General features: G+C 35.5%; 1 non-coding gene across 1 annotated transcript; it reads left to right on the top strand.

The window, feature by feature from the left end:
- The first annotated feature begins 13,117 nt into the window (after positions 1 to 13,117).
- LOC149553719 (small nucleolar RNA R24) lies at positions 13,118 to 13,211 on the top strand. Its single transcript, XR_016353505.1, has one exon. It is a non-coding gene; the product is annotated as a small nucleolar RNA R24 (small nucleolar RNA).
- Positions 13,212 to 15,072: the final 1,861 nt, after the last annotated feature.

Here is a 15,072-nt window from a genome sequence, read left to right on the forward strand (position 1 = left end):
AGGGGGTCATAGGTTGACCTATGACCCCCTTCGACCCATTACATGATGACATATGTCCCTAGGGGTCCTAGGACCCCTATGGACATATTAGAATGCTTCATATGGGTCAAAAAGGGTCATAGCTTGACCTATGACCCCCTTTCACCCGTTACATGATAACATACGTCCCTAGGGATCCTAGGACCCTTAGAGACATTTTAGAATCATTCTTATGGGTCCAAGGGGGTCATAGGTTGACCTATGACCCCCTTTGACCCATTACATGATGACATATGTCTCTAGGAGTCCTAGGACCCCTAGGGACATATTAGAATTGTTCTTATGGGTCAAAGGGGGTCATAGGTTGACTTATGACCCTCTTCGACCCATTACATGATGACATATGTCACTAGGGGTCTTAGGACCCCTAGGGACATATTAGAATGCTTTATATCAGTCAAAAGCTTTCGACCCATTACATGATGACATATGGACCCCTAAGGACATATTAGAATTGTTCTTATGGGTCGAAGGGGATCATAAGTTGACCCATGACCTCCTTCGACCCATTACATGATGACATTTGTCCCTAGGGGTCCTAGGACCCCTAGGGACATATTAGAATGCTTCATATGTGTCAAAGGGGTCATAGGTTGACCTATAACCCCCTTTGGCCCATTACATGATGATATATGTCCCTAGGAGTCCTAAGACCCCTAGGGACATATTAGAATACTTCATATGGGTCAAAGGAGGTCATAGGTTGACCTATCACCCCCTTTGACAAATTAGATGATGACATATGTCCCTAGGGGTCCTAGAACTCTAGGGACATATTAGAATGCTTCATATGGGTCAAAGGGGTCAAAGGGGTATTAGAATCGTTCTACATGATGACATATGCCCCTTTGACCCATAAGAATGATTCTAATATGTCCCTAGGGGTTCTAAGACCCCTAGGGACAAATGTCATCATTTAATGGGTCGAAGGGGGTCATAGGTCACCCTATGACCGCCTTCAACCCATAAGAACAATTTCAACATGTCTATAGGGGTCCTAAGACCCTTAGGGATATATTTTGTCATGTTATGGATTGAAGGGGGCCATAGGTCAGCCTATGACCCCCATTGACCCATATGAAGCATTATAATATGTCCCTAAGGGTCCTAGGACCCCTAGGAACATATGCCATCATGTAATGGGTCGAAGGGGGTCATAGGTCACCCTATGACCCCCTTTGACCCATATGAAGGATTCTAATATGTCCCTAGGGGTCCTAGGACCCCTAGGGACATATGTCATCATGTAATGGGTCGAAGGGGGTCATAGGTCAACCTATGACTCCCTTTGACCCATATGAAGCATTCTAATATGTCCCTAGGGGTTCTAGGACCCATAAGGACATATGTTGTCATGTAATGGGTCGAAGTGGGTCATAGGTCAACCTATAACCCCCTTTGACCCGTAAGAACAATTTTAATATGTCCCTAGGGGTCCTATTACCCCTAGAGACAAATGTCGTCATGTAATAGGTCAAAAGGGGTCATAGGTCAACCTATGACCCCCTTTGACTCATATGAAGCATTCTAATATGTCCCTAGGGGTCTTAGGATCCCTAGGGACAAACGTCATCATATAATGGGTCGAAGAGGGTCATAGGTCAACCTATGACCCCATTTGACCCATAAGAACGATTCTAATATGTCCTTAGGGGTCCTAGGAACCCCAGGGACATATGTCATCATTTAATGAGTCGAAGGGTGTCATAGGTCAACCTATGACCCCCTTTGACCCATATGAAGCATTTTAATATGTCCCTAGGGGTCTTAGGACCCCTAGGAACATATGTCATCATTTGGGTTGAAGGGGGTCATAGGTCACCCTATGACCACCTTTGACCCATATAAAGCATACTAATATGTCCCTAGGGGTCCTAGGACCCCTAGGGACATATGTCGTCATGTAATGGGTCAAATTGGGTCATAAGTCAATCTATGACCCCGTTTGACCCATTTGAACGATTCTAATATGTCCCTAGGGACATATGTCATCATGTAATGGGTCGAAAGGGGTCATAGGTCAACCTATGACCCGTTTGGACCCATAAGAACGATTCTATTATGTCCTTAGGAGTCCTAGGACCCCTAGGGACATATGTCATCATTTAATGGATCAAAGGGGTCGAAGGGGGTCATAGGTCAACCTATGACCCCCTTTGACCCATATGAAGCATTCTAATATGTCCCTAGGGGTCCTAGGACCCCTAGGGACATATGTCATCATGTAATGGGTCGAAGGGGATCATAGGTCACTCTATGACCCCCTTTGACCCATAAGAATGATTCTGATATGTCCCTAGGGGTCCTAAAACCCCTAGGGACATATGTCATCATGTAATGGGTTGAAGGGGGGTCATAGGTCAACCTATGACCCCCGTTGACACATATGAACGATTCTAATATGTCCTCAGGGGTCCTAAGAGCCCTAGGGACATATGTCATCATGTAATGGGTCGAAGGGGGTTATAGGTCAACCTATGACCCCCTTTGACCCATAAGAACGATTCTAATATTTCCCTAGGGGTCCTAGGACCCCTAAGGACATGTTGTCATTTAATGGGTCGAAGGGGGTCATAGGTCAACCTATGACCCCCTTTGACCCATGTGAAGCATTCTAATATGTCCCTAGGGGTCCTAGGACCCCTAGGGACAAATGGCATCATGTAATGGGTCAAATGGGGTCATAGGTCAACCTATGACCCCCTTCGACCCATAAGAATGATTCTAGTATGTCCCTAGAGGTCCTAGGACCCCTAGGGACAAATGTCATCATTTAATGGGTCAAAGGGGTCCATAGGTCACCCTATGACCCCTTTCAACCCATAAGAATGATTGTAATATGTCCCTAGGGGTCATATGTCATCATGTAATGGGTCGAAGGGTGTCATAGGTCAACCTATGACCCTCTTCGACCTAGAAGAACGATTCTAAACGATTCTAATATGTCCCTGGGGGTCTTAGGGATATATGTCATCATGTAATGGGTTGAAGGGGGTCATAGGTCACCTTATGACCCCCTTCGACCCATAAGAATTATTCTAATATGTCCCGAGGGGTCCTAAAACACACACACACACACACACACACACACACATAATACTAATAAGATAATATATTATTATATATTAATAACATAGCTCATAATAATAATAATAATAATATATTATAGATTATAATAATAATATATATTAATAACATACATATATATATAATATATTTTGTTATCATATTTAATAAAAATATAGGAAAAATAATAATACTATAATATAATAATATATATTATATTTATAGATTATAATAAGAATAATATAATATATTATTATATATTAATAGATTATATGTTATATCTTTATGTTACATTATTATATATATAAAATATATTATAATATATTTTACATAGTAATATAACTCAAATAATTGATAAGTTATAAACTATAAATCACAAACTCGGTTTTCCCTCTAAAATGTCTTGGGATTTGAAATTTCCCTCCAAAATTGGATGGGGGCTCACTGAGCCATATCAGATATCCTATTAGGCCTGCCTGGTCAACCCAAAAAATGTGTTTGAGGGTTTTAGTGACACTCAGACTTTGAGTAACCATCTGACAATGTTATTTTGATTGAAACTGAATGAAACGGAAAGGGTTCTTTATAATCGCTCTCGAGATTCCATCAATATAATTGTTGTTAAATTTTGAGTTCGATAAGTATTTATTAGTTAATTATCAATGAAGATTATTGTAAAATGCTAATTGACATACTGATTGAAAAATAGCTATAACTTTCAAATGGTATAACATTTTTTAAATCTAAAAGTTGCGTCACATTCTATGCTTTGCCTAGTATAAATTTTTTTTTAAAAAAAATTAAATTTGTTAAAATTTTCTATTAGTTAAGGTGGCCAGACATGGGAGTTTTTTTTTTCCAAAAAAGTTTTGATAGAAAATTCATATTTAATTATTTATTTGGAATAAAAATACTAAAAAATATGCGTCACTTCCGAGCATGAGTCTACTTTTTATATCTATAATTATATGAAAAAAGAATATTATCATTTGATTTTGATTAAGGTGGTTAGACATACACCTACTTTTTATTTTTGCCCTAAAATTTTCATAGTACTGCATTAAAATCCAAACTTCTGACCAATCAATTATTTTTTTCTCCTAATAAGGCCTAGTAGTTTAGAAACTCCATTCAATTTACTACAAATTATTTTCTAACAACTTTTTGATATAAAGTCCATAACCACTTTAAAATTATGTGTCAAGTTGACATATCCCTGATTTGCTGATTTTTCACTACCACTTAAGGCCATAGTTTGGTACACCATGATCCTGCACATACTTTGAACATGCTGCTTCTTGCATGACCATGTGATAGGACTAGACCCAAGACAAAAAACAAAGCTAGAAGTATACTTCCAATCATCAACATCACCGGCCCAATCTAAGTCAATATAGCCAACAATGTGAGGAGTCCCTGATGTGTAATGAATGCCATACATTAGTGTGCCTTGAATGTATCTCAAAATATGCTTGGTAGCTTGCCAATGACTCTCATGAGGCTCATGTGAAAGTCAAGAGACAAGACCCACTAAAAAGGAGAGATTAAGATGAGTGTGTGTCAGGTACAACAAGCTGTCAACCAACTACCGATTCAATGTGGGATCTACTGAAGGCAAAGTGCAAGAGGTAGACAAGGCAACACCCAACTGAAAAGGTGTGGAAGCAGGCTTGCAATCAAGCATGTCAAAGAAATGAAGCATGTCAAGAGCATACTTTTGTTGGTATACAAAGATTCCAGCAGGGGAGTGAACAATTTGTAGACCAAGAAAATAATGTAGTAGACCAAGATCAATCATCTCAAACTATTCCATCAATCATCTCTGAACATCCATAATCATAGAGGATGAGGTACCTGTGAGAAGAAGAACATCAACATATAGCACAAGGATCAAAACCTTAGCCTCAAGATGTTGAATGTAGACTATAGGATCAGAATGGCAGTGTGTGAAGTTTGTAGAAAGTAGAAAAGAGTCCATCTTCTCATACTAAGCCCAAGGGGCCCATTTGAGACCATACAATGAGCATCAAAGTCTACAAACCAAGGAGGAATCCTACACAAATCTCTAAGGCTTCTCTATGTAAATCTCCTCAGTAAGATCACCATGCAAGAATGAACTCTTCACATCCATCTGAAAAATGGGCCATCCCTGAGAAGCTATGAGGGATAAGACAAGGCAAATAGAGTTCATCTTGGTGATAGGGGTAAATGTCTTAGTGTAATCAATACCCTCAACCTATGAAAAACTCTTCACAACAAGACAAGCCTTGTTCTTATCAATGGAAACATCAACAACAAACTTAGTATAATACAACCATTTGCATCACACTAAATTTCTTCCCTTAGGAAGAGAACAAAGATCCCAAGTATGATTCTTCATCAAAGAAGAATATTCCTCCTCCATTGCACCATCCCACTCAAAATGTCCTATCACTACTGTAAATGTCTGGGATTATCACAAATAGCATGATTGAGAAGACTAGAACCCATAGTATGAGAACGGGTGTGACGAGAAGTGGAAGGGTCACCAACTAGAGATCCTATAGCCTTAACTATAGGTCAAGCCCATTTAGGCATCTAGGGAGGATCCTATGGTGGAGGTAAATGAGGATCAACAAGATCATCATCCTCATCATCCAAAAAAGAGACTGGAAAGGATGAGGGAGTTGTGGTAAGTGAAGTAGACTCTAGAGACAAGGTATCTACTGTAGGAACATCAAACTAGACATCCTGTCAAAATAGGACCTCTTTGGAATTAGGATCAAATAACCTGTAGGCCTTAACATCCTCACAGTAGCCAACAAAAATGAGGTGTTAGCTCTTCTACTCCATTGCTCTCCTCTGAGCATCTAGTACAAATGCCCATGCTTCACTACAAAAAACTCAGAATGAAGATACATTAGGCTTGACATGAGACCAAGCCTCCTCAGGAGTCATATGTCAAATTTCCTTGTGAGGCATCTGATTCTAAATATATTTGGCACAATTGACTACCTCTACCCAAAAATATAAATCCATGGACTTGGACTGAATCATACAATTAGCCATCTCCTAAAGGGTTCTATTCTTTCTGGTGAGGGGTGTAGCGCATTGAAAACTGATGCAGAAGACCTTGTTCAGAGCAAAAATACCTAAAAGCTTGGTTCACATACTCCCCCCCATTATCTATGTGTATCTACCAAATAGAAAGACTAGACTACTTCTCAACAAATGTCTTAAAGAATCGAAGCAAAGCAAAGACATCAGACTTGTACTTAAAAAAGTACATCCATGTATGTTTGGAGAAGTCATCAATGAAAATAAGCACATATCTAGAACCAAAAAAAGGAGTGGGAAATGACATGAGGTTACTATGAATCAACTCCAATGGTGCCAAAGCATGAGTGGCTCATCCATGTGCAAAAGGCTCCCTATGTTGTTTGCCAAGAGCACAACCCTGAAAAACACCATCTGTGTAGGAAATCTGGGGAAGCCCAAGAACAAGTGCCTGTGTGCTCATTTGCTGAAGATATCTATAATTGACATGGCCCAAACACTCATGCCAAAGTCTACTTATTGAATCTGCATGTGCTACAAGACAAGAACTTGTGTCATAAGAAGACTCAAATTAATCAAATCTATAGAGATGAGATGTAGAGTCAACACTCCCAATAGCCACAATCAACTCAGAATCAAGTAAGTCCTAAATAACCACATCATGTGGTGAGAACTCAACTATCTTACTAGAGCTCAAATGGAAAATTTGATAAATAGACAATAGGTTCGTTGAGATGTTAGGGACAAAAAGAACATCCTAGAGAGAACCCCCAACTAATGCAATAAAACCAAAACCCATGACTAAAAGATGTGATGAGTTTCTAATAGTAATCTGTGAAGTAGTACAAGGAGCAAGTGAGGTGACCAACTGTTGAGTGTCTATCATATGGTGAGAGGCACCAAAATCAAGAATTCAAGTAGGCCCAGAAGTCATAGCTTGTGCAATAAGAGCATGACCTTTCCCTGCAAGGGGGATGAAGACTTAGTAGCTGAAATGTGATGTTCATGCATGGCTTCCTCTAAAGCCTCCAAATGTTTCCAACACCTAGAAATGAGATGTCCATCCTTTCCACAAAAATTGCAGGTCTCATCTGATTTCTTCTTAGTCTTGAAGGTAGAATCAGTAAAATTTGAAACAAATTTACCCTTGGAAGGGTTAGCTGGAGGTTTGGAATCAATTTTTTGGCCCATCTTTCTTTGGTTTGGCTTTCTATTTTAGTTTCCCCTGAGAAGTCTGAGCAATCAATGCTTGAATGAAAGATTCAGAGACATCCACTTGTTGGATCTTTTCCTATTCCTATGTCAACTGATCACAAAATGTTTCAAAAGAAGGTATCTGATGTCTATTACCCAAGGCATCCATAGTGGAGTAGAAAGTGGAAGAAAAGATCTGATACTGTCCTCACAACTTTGAGAGTATCAAAAAAATACACTCATCATCTATTTTATTTTTCCCACATCCCTACAAAACTATATGTAGAAATTTGAACTTCATCAAGAAGTCCTTAATGGTGGGGAAGTTGGTAGGTGTCAAAGAAGTCAACTCTGCATCAAGCTATAGTGCTAAAAACTTATTCACTGTGCCAAAAAAGTTGTGAAACTTGGTCCAAATAGCCTGAGGAGTGGTCAAACCATCTAAGTGAAACAATAAACTATCAAAGATGTTCAGTGCAATCAATCCGATGGCTTCATCCATTTTGTTCCTATGCTAAAGAAACTCAAAAGGGCACTGCAGGACAGGTTGATTCTCATCTAGACATGACCATAAGCCACATGATATAAGAAGCTGAGTCATGTGTGCTTTCCAATTGTGATAGTTGTGTGGCATTAGCCAGGCCATAGAGGCGTCTGACATTGAGAGAAGAAGACGAAAGTAGAAGGGTCAATTCTAAAGTAAATTATAGAAAAGAAAATGCTCCCCCCCACAACATATAAATATATCCCTCAAAAACCAAAGAAACTACTATTGAAAGCACAAAAAACTAAGAAAAGAACCTGGATGCCGAATGTAGAGAGGTAGGAAACTAAAGCCTCTACTTCAACACCAAAATTGGGAGCACAAACAGACTCAAAATGAAATGAAACTACAATCATCATCTCCATCTTGGAACCAACCTTTTGGTGCTTTTTTTGGATTGGAAAAAGACCTCCATATGCTCAAGTTATGGCTAAAAAGAACTGCTACTCCAAAAGACAAGCTCACTAGAAAATTACAATCACGAGAAAAAGTTTGACGACCGTACAGTCATTGATAGCCTGTCACCAAAAAAAAATCTGGCTATCAAAATGCTGATGTCAGTGACCGAATAATGATGTCATCCTATCAAAAAATGATGTCAGCAGGTTCAAAAAATGGTGCTAAAAAAGTGACGTGTACCACCAAAAAAATGAAGTGGATTACTGAAAAAGTAACGTATTTCTTGGATTGATGATGTTAGTGTCAGTCAGGTTCCAAGTGGTGTGCCACCATTGGAGGTGGCAACAAATGGGGGTGGCGCCACAAAGGAGGTGGCAGCCTAACAGTGCATTAATGGTTGTGGAGCGAAGACCAAGTTGCAGTGGCACTGGTGTGGTCCCATGGTGGCGACTATTGCGATCGCCCAATTTTTTTTTTTTTTTGCAAAAGTTGTTCGTATAGCCCTGCAGGAGGCCAAAAAAAATTGCTTGATGCTATAGTAACCAAAATTCAAAAAATTTATATGAATTCTAACTGTAATGGGCCTTCTAAGCACAATGATAGCATCCATTTTGGCCCAAAGTGAGCTGAAAAAATGCCCTCCTCCTAATTGAAGGAAAAAACCTTGAAAAAGTTGGGGTTTCTAACTATGAATCATGACTTCAAACTCTTCAAACTAGGAAGTAGTAGGGATGCTCTGACACCATGTAGAAGTTGTGAAAACCAACTTCACAGATCACCAAGAACACTTGCACGCAAATAACCTGTACTGAAGAGAAACCAAGAAAGGAAAAAGTAGAGCTTGGAAAATCTCAACCTTGTGAGAGAGAAATTGTATTCCAAGTTATGAAAACAAAAAGTACAAAAGTTCAACCTTAAAGGTGAATGAAACCCTAAAGGGGAAGAAAACTAGGTTTGCACATTATAATTAATATAAAATATTAATTATATGCACCTAAGAGAAAGCTTAAGTAACTAGAGTAATAAAGAACTTGATTAATTAAATCAACATGATCTAATTAATAAGTATAACAAATAATTACTCTAACAATAATTTTGTTGTTGTAAGTGATAACTCAGAATCAGATTTGGCATTGTTGTAGTCATTATTATAAGCCCATTTGTCTTGGCAAGTTCATAGCAACATTGTACATGAGAATGAATTCAGTAAAGGAGATATATGTTGCATACCATTTGTTTGACAAAATGTCCATCTAATAGCATATATGAATAGCATAATAGTTATATGCCAATTGTTTGTCAAAATGTCAGTTGGCTGTAGGTGTGCATTCCATATCTAGTTTCCATGTATATGCATTAAAAATACCAAAAAGAACTGCACTTGCATATTAGTTCATTGTAAGAGTATTGTAATATCATTTGTGAACATTTTAAACTTCTTAGCATCATTCAAGCTCTATCAAACAATTTGAAACACAAAAAAAAAAGAAACGAGAAAGGCAACATACAAGTGTTATATTCCTTGAACTAAAACCAATTAGGTTGGGCAAGGGATATTACAGTGGTATCAGAGCTTGCTTGCAAAGTGTTTGATAAAATATCAAACAACTGAATTAGAGAAGAATTTGGTGTTTGACGAATTTATAACCAATTGGGTTTTTTATAGTGGTATTAGAGCTTGCTTGCAAAGTGTTTGAAAAAATGTCAAACAATTGGATTTGAGAAGGATTTGGTGTTTCACAAATTTATAGCTAGTTGGGTTATTATAGTGGTATCAGAGTTTGCTTGCAAAGTGTTTGGCGAAATGTCAAACAATTGAATTTGAGAAGGATTTGGTGTTTCACAAAGTTATAACCAGTTGGGGTTATTACAATGGTATTAGAGCTTGCTTGCAAAGTGTTTTCAATGAAATGTCAAACAACTAAATTAGAGAAGAATTTGGTGTTTGACAGAGTTATAACTAGTTGGGGTTTTTACAGAGGGAGCACACACTCTCATAGAAAATCCATCTTCTTGGGAACCTAGAACTTGTGCTAAGTCTAAAAAAATAGTTTTCATTGATGCTAGAGGGAGGTTAGGATCGAGAAGGGTTGAGCACCCCCCCACATATCTATCCATAATTACAAACATGGAATTGAATTTTTTTGGGCAAGAAAGAGAGTTGCAAAAAGAGAGAGTCATTCTCCCTACATGAATTTTTGCTAGAATGTTATCATTTTTAGGGGAAGTCAAAATTTTGTTTAATTCTATCGCACAAAAAATAAATCAATATCCTTTTGGAGAGGACTTTCCTTTAACGCACCATTTTTTAAAAGAATTGAATTTTTTTTAATATATACATTTTTAAAATTTCTAATTAGCCCCACATTTGATTATAAGGGCCTACTTATAGTAAATTAACACACACACACACACACACACACACACACATTTGTTAAATATATAATTATGTTAACAAATATAATTAACATATATATATATATATATATATATATATATATATATATATATATATATATATATATATATATATATATATATATATATAAAATTATGTTAATTATATTTGTTAACATAATTTTATACATATAACAAATGTGTGTGTGCACGCATGTATATATATATATATATATATATATATATATATATATATATATATATATATATATATATATATATATATATATATATATATATATATATTTGTTAATTTACTATAAGTAGGTCCTTATAATCAAACACAGGGTATATATATGTATATCAAATGAAAATTAGATTCTAGACTTTGAGTAATAAAAAAAAGTAATTATAGATTTTCTTGAAAATGCCCCTAGTTGGAGAAGTTTAGAATTGAAAATGATTTTTTTTTAAAAATTTGCCCCAAAAGCGGGGTTTATTTGCCACATAGATAGTTTCAATCCAAAGGGTTTTGAATGAAACCTAATACATAAATGCAACCAATACTCTAATTTTTAAAGGTCAAAAAATTATTTAATAGTTCTCATTGAAGGGTTTCGCCATAAACTATATGTGCTAGTCGTAGACGTTGTGTGATTTCAAGTGAAATTATTTTTCTTGAAATCATTTAGGGCAAGACCATTTCTCTTGAAATTATTTTGGGAAAAAATATTTTGCTAAAATGCATTATGTTGGTTGAAAACCATGCGAGATTGTAAAAATTCTTGATTGGAAATACTCATTTAAATTATTATCACAAAGTGGTCATTGTACCTATTGATAACAAAATCCACATATAGACAATTGTAGATAGTTATATATAGAATTTTTGGTTTTAGCAATCATGAATCCTCCCATAGGCTTGACACTTATTTATTTCTTACCACCGTCTTAATGATGCAATAAACTCCTTGTCCAAGTGTTTAATTTCAAATTAAGGCACAAATCTATAACTTTCAATATAGGTCTACAATCATTTCACAAGCAACTATCATAAGACTTCATGTGCATATGCACAACATATATTTTGGTCTAAATTCAATTCATGGGTTCAAGTTGGCCTTCTATTTGCAATCTATTGCTAATGCTAAATGTTAGAGGTCGAGTAAGATATAATGAAAATTAAAACTCAAGTTGGTTTATTGATCCTCATAGGACTCTCATAATATGTTCTAATTTTGCAAATCCTATAAATAATACTAAGTTGAATAAAAATTAGTACTTGCATCTAACCATTTTTGGTCAAAACTATGATGGTTTCCTCACTTGACATACACACTTTTCAAGCAAGGTTGTATGGATCTATTCATAATGCAACACCTAATTGTAATTTGATAAACCTTTTGAATACTTGGTAATGATTATTTCTTGAGCAAGTGTCTTTACTAAGCTATTGCATAGAGGTTGTTCTATGACTTACCAAGTGGTGGTTTTTTGTTACTAAATCATTATAACTAAGTTGAATACAAATTAGTACTTGCATCTCACCATTTTTGGTCAAAACTATGATGATTTCCTCATTTGACATATGCACTTTTCAAGCAAGGTTGTATGGATCTATTCATAATGCAATGCCTAATTGTAATTAGATAAACCTTTTTATTACTTGGTAATGATTATTTCTTGAGCAAGTGTCTTTACTAAGCTGCATAGAGGTTGTTCTATAACTTACCAAGTGGTGGTTTTTTTGTTACTAAATCATTATAACTAGTTACTACTTGGCTCGGTTGCCCACCTTCATGCCCCTAGTTCTTTTCCACATCAAATATTAGGCTAGACAAAATATTTAACATATTAAGTAATTTTTCAAAGTTTAAGGAGATCAAGGGACAAATTCATTGGAGTGCTCTAATCCAACCTTCTTATAAGATGAACTATGACAATTTCAATTTCAATAAAATCATCTTCATGCAACTCAAACATTAGTGTACACAATAACATACAATAATCTTATCCAAGATTATTAATCTTAAACATAAATAATTGAAATTTTAAGATATAAATTAATATCACGCCCTTAAGATCTAGAAGATGAAATCAAAGTATGATTCAATCTAAAGATCCCATTCAAAAACCAAAAGTATTAGGATCAAAACAACGTGATTAAATTATTGTTAAATAAATATACCTTAAAAAAACCTAAGCATGCGCTCAAACCCCATGATTGTTTAGACGCGTTTCTCTTTTCAAGTTCCCAAACCCTAATCTGATCTGTCTTATATAACATGTTCATATGCGCCTGTATTATCAATGGGATTCATTTTATTTGGTCTCAGAGAGTAAGCAATGCGGCTTCGGTCTCTGGGTTTGGCGATTGTATTTGCAGGGTTCTTTTCTGGTTATTCTTTTGATTACTGTTATGATTTGTAGTCTTATTTGTACGGTGCGGTGATGAGAAAGCTAACTCACGACAAGCCCTTTGTGATCATTAGGGTTTGGTATGAAATACCATAGTTACGCTTGGCTTCTGAGTACCATTAACGATTCTTGATTTCTCTGTACTATTTGTTGTTTATGGCAGTCGATTACTGTTTTATGCTGTATCTTTTTTTCAATGGGCGCTTTACTCCTCGAGGACTCACCTATTAAATAGGTTTTCCTGGCTTTCATTCTGGTATGATTTTTAGGGGTTTCGTAAAAAAAAAATCCGGAATAGCATTACTCGAGTACTCTTGAAATTTTTGGGTTTTTTTGATCAGGATAAATTTAGGATATCTTTCTTTTCTGAGTGAATATTCTCGGGTTTGTTTGTATTCCTGATTTGTGATCGTCGGAAGAGGATTCTTTTTAAGCAATATAAATGTAAATTTTTTAAGGCTTAATAGGAGGACTCTGTTCTGAAGCTACAATTATGATAGCAGGAGATTTTTTCTACAGCAAAATATGAGAGTTTCCACAGTGAGACTGTGATATCCTGTTTTGATAAAATCCAATATCAAAATTGTGATATTTTGTTCAGATATTGTTCAAAGAGGAAAATTGTTTGATTGAACTACATAGATACACAATTCAGAACAATATCCGAATAAGTTGAATATCTATAAATCTATGTATATAGTTATCAAAAAATAAATATAAGTGTTAGATTAGGGGGAAAAAACAATAGAAATAAATTAGGGCAATGTTTTTTTGAAATTGAGTTAATTGCTTATTAGATCTAAAATTCCCAACAAACATTTTAGGCAATGGTAGACGCACAGAGGGTAATCCACAGAAGAATGGCGAATACTGGAGGAGGGGATTTTGATTGTCAAGCTTGGTTTTAAGGGAATATTTATCTCAGAAATATGTGGTCAAATATATGAGCACAATACTTAAAAGGTAGATACTAGATTATGGATTATTGATTAATGGGGCAGATACAGAACTGTTACTTGTGAGTATGTTTCACACAGATACCTTACCCATAGGTACGGCAGCACATTAAATTTTATAAACATTAATGTCATTCATCAATGAAGGAAAATAAAAACGCGGCAGTGTGAGGATAGATTTAGTAATTGACTTAATATATATATATATATATATATATGTGCTAAACTAATAGTTGATTATTTTTAGCATTTTTAGTCAGTCCATTATTATGACATTTCGTAAAGGCTAATACAAATCTAATCATAAGTATTTAGTACTAAAACTATTGACTGAGGTAATTTTTTAATGGATTTAAATGATTTCTAAACTAAAAATATGAATTTGAGGATCAATATATTAAAAATTAGGACTGTGAGTATATATAATTTTTCTTTTGGGCCATTTGTCATGTACATTCCATCTTTCTCTACCACCTCTACCTCTACTTTCATGTTCTTTTTTTGTCTATATAAATATAACTCTTTATACGTAAATCTTATCTCTTTATATAAGTTTTTATCTATATATTTACTTTTTTCATCTCTATTTATCCTTTAATTATGTGTTCATTGTTTGTCTTTCTTTTTATGTTCCCTTATTGAATGGCACATCATTTACTAAATGACACATTAAATTGACAAATTTTACCCCACTACAGACGTTAACTCTACTAGAAAGTAGGAATAAGTAGATCACTTTATGAAAGATCATAAGCATGGTATATAACTGTTTTACTAAGTTCATTCCAACTACCCATTTGATTATCAAACATTAAGTCACTAATCAAAGTTATTCCAAGTACATTCCAATGTTTTGAATGTTATTCAGATAAGGATTTTCCAAGGTTCATTACCAAAAATGATCTTAAGAATCCACTTGCTTAATCCACTTAGAAGCAAGCACAACATGATTTATTATGTCCTTCAAGCCCAATCCAACATATTGTTTGGGTTTACAACACCACTGCCAATTTACACAATGTT

The sequence above is a fragment of the Cupressus sempervirens genome, chromosome 6, assembly GCF_028749045.1.
Source record: "Cupressus sempervirens isolate cs-2001-9-10 chromosome 6, ASM2874904v1, whole genome shotgun sequence".
NCBI classification, from domain to species: Eukaryota; Viridiplantae; Streptophyta; class Pinopsida; order Cupressales; family Cupressaceae; genus Cupressus; species Cupressus sempervirens.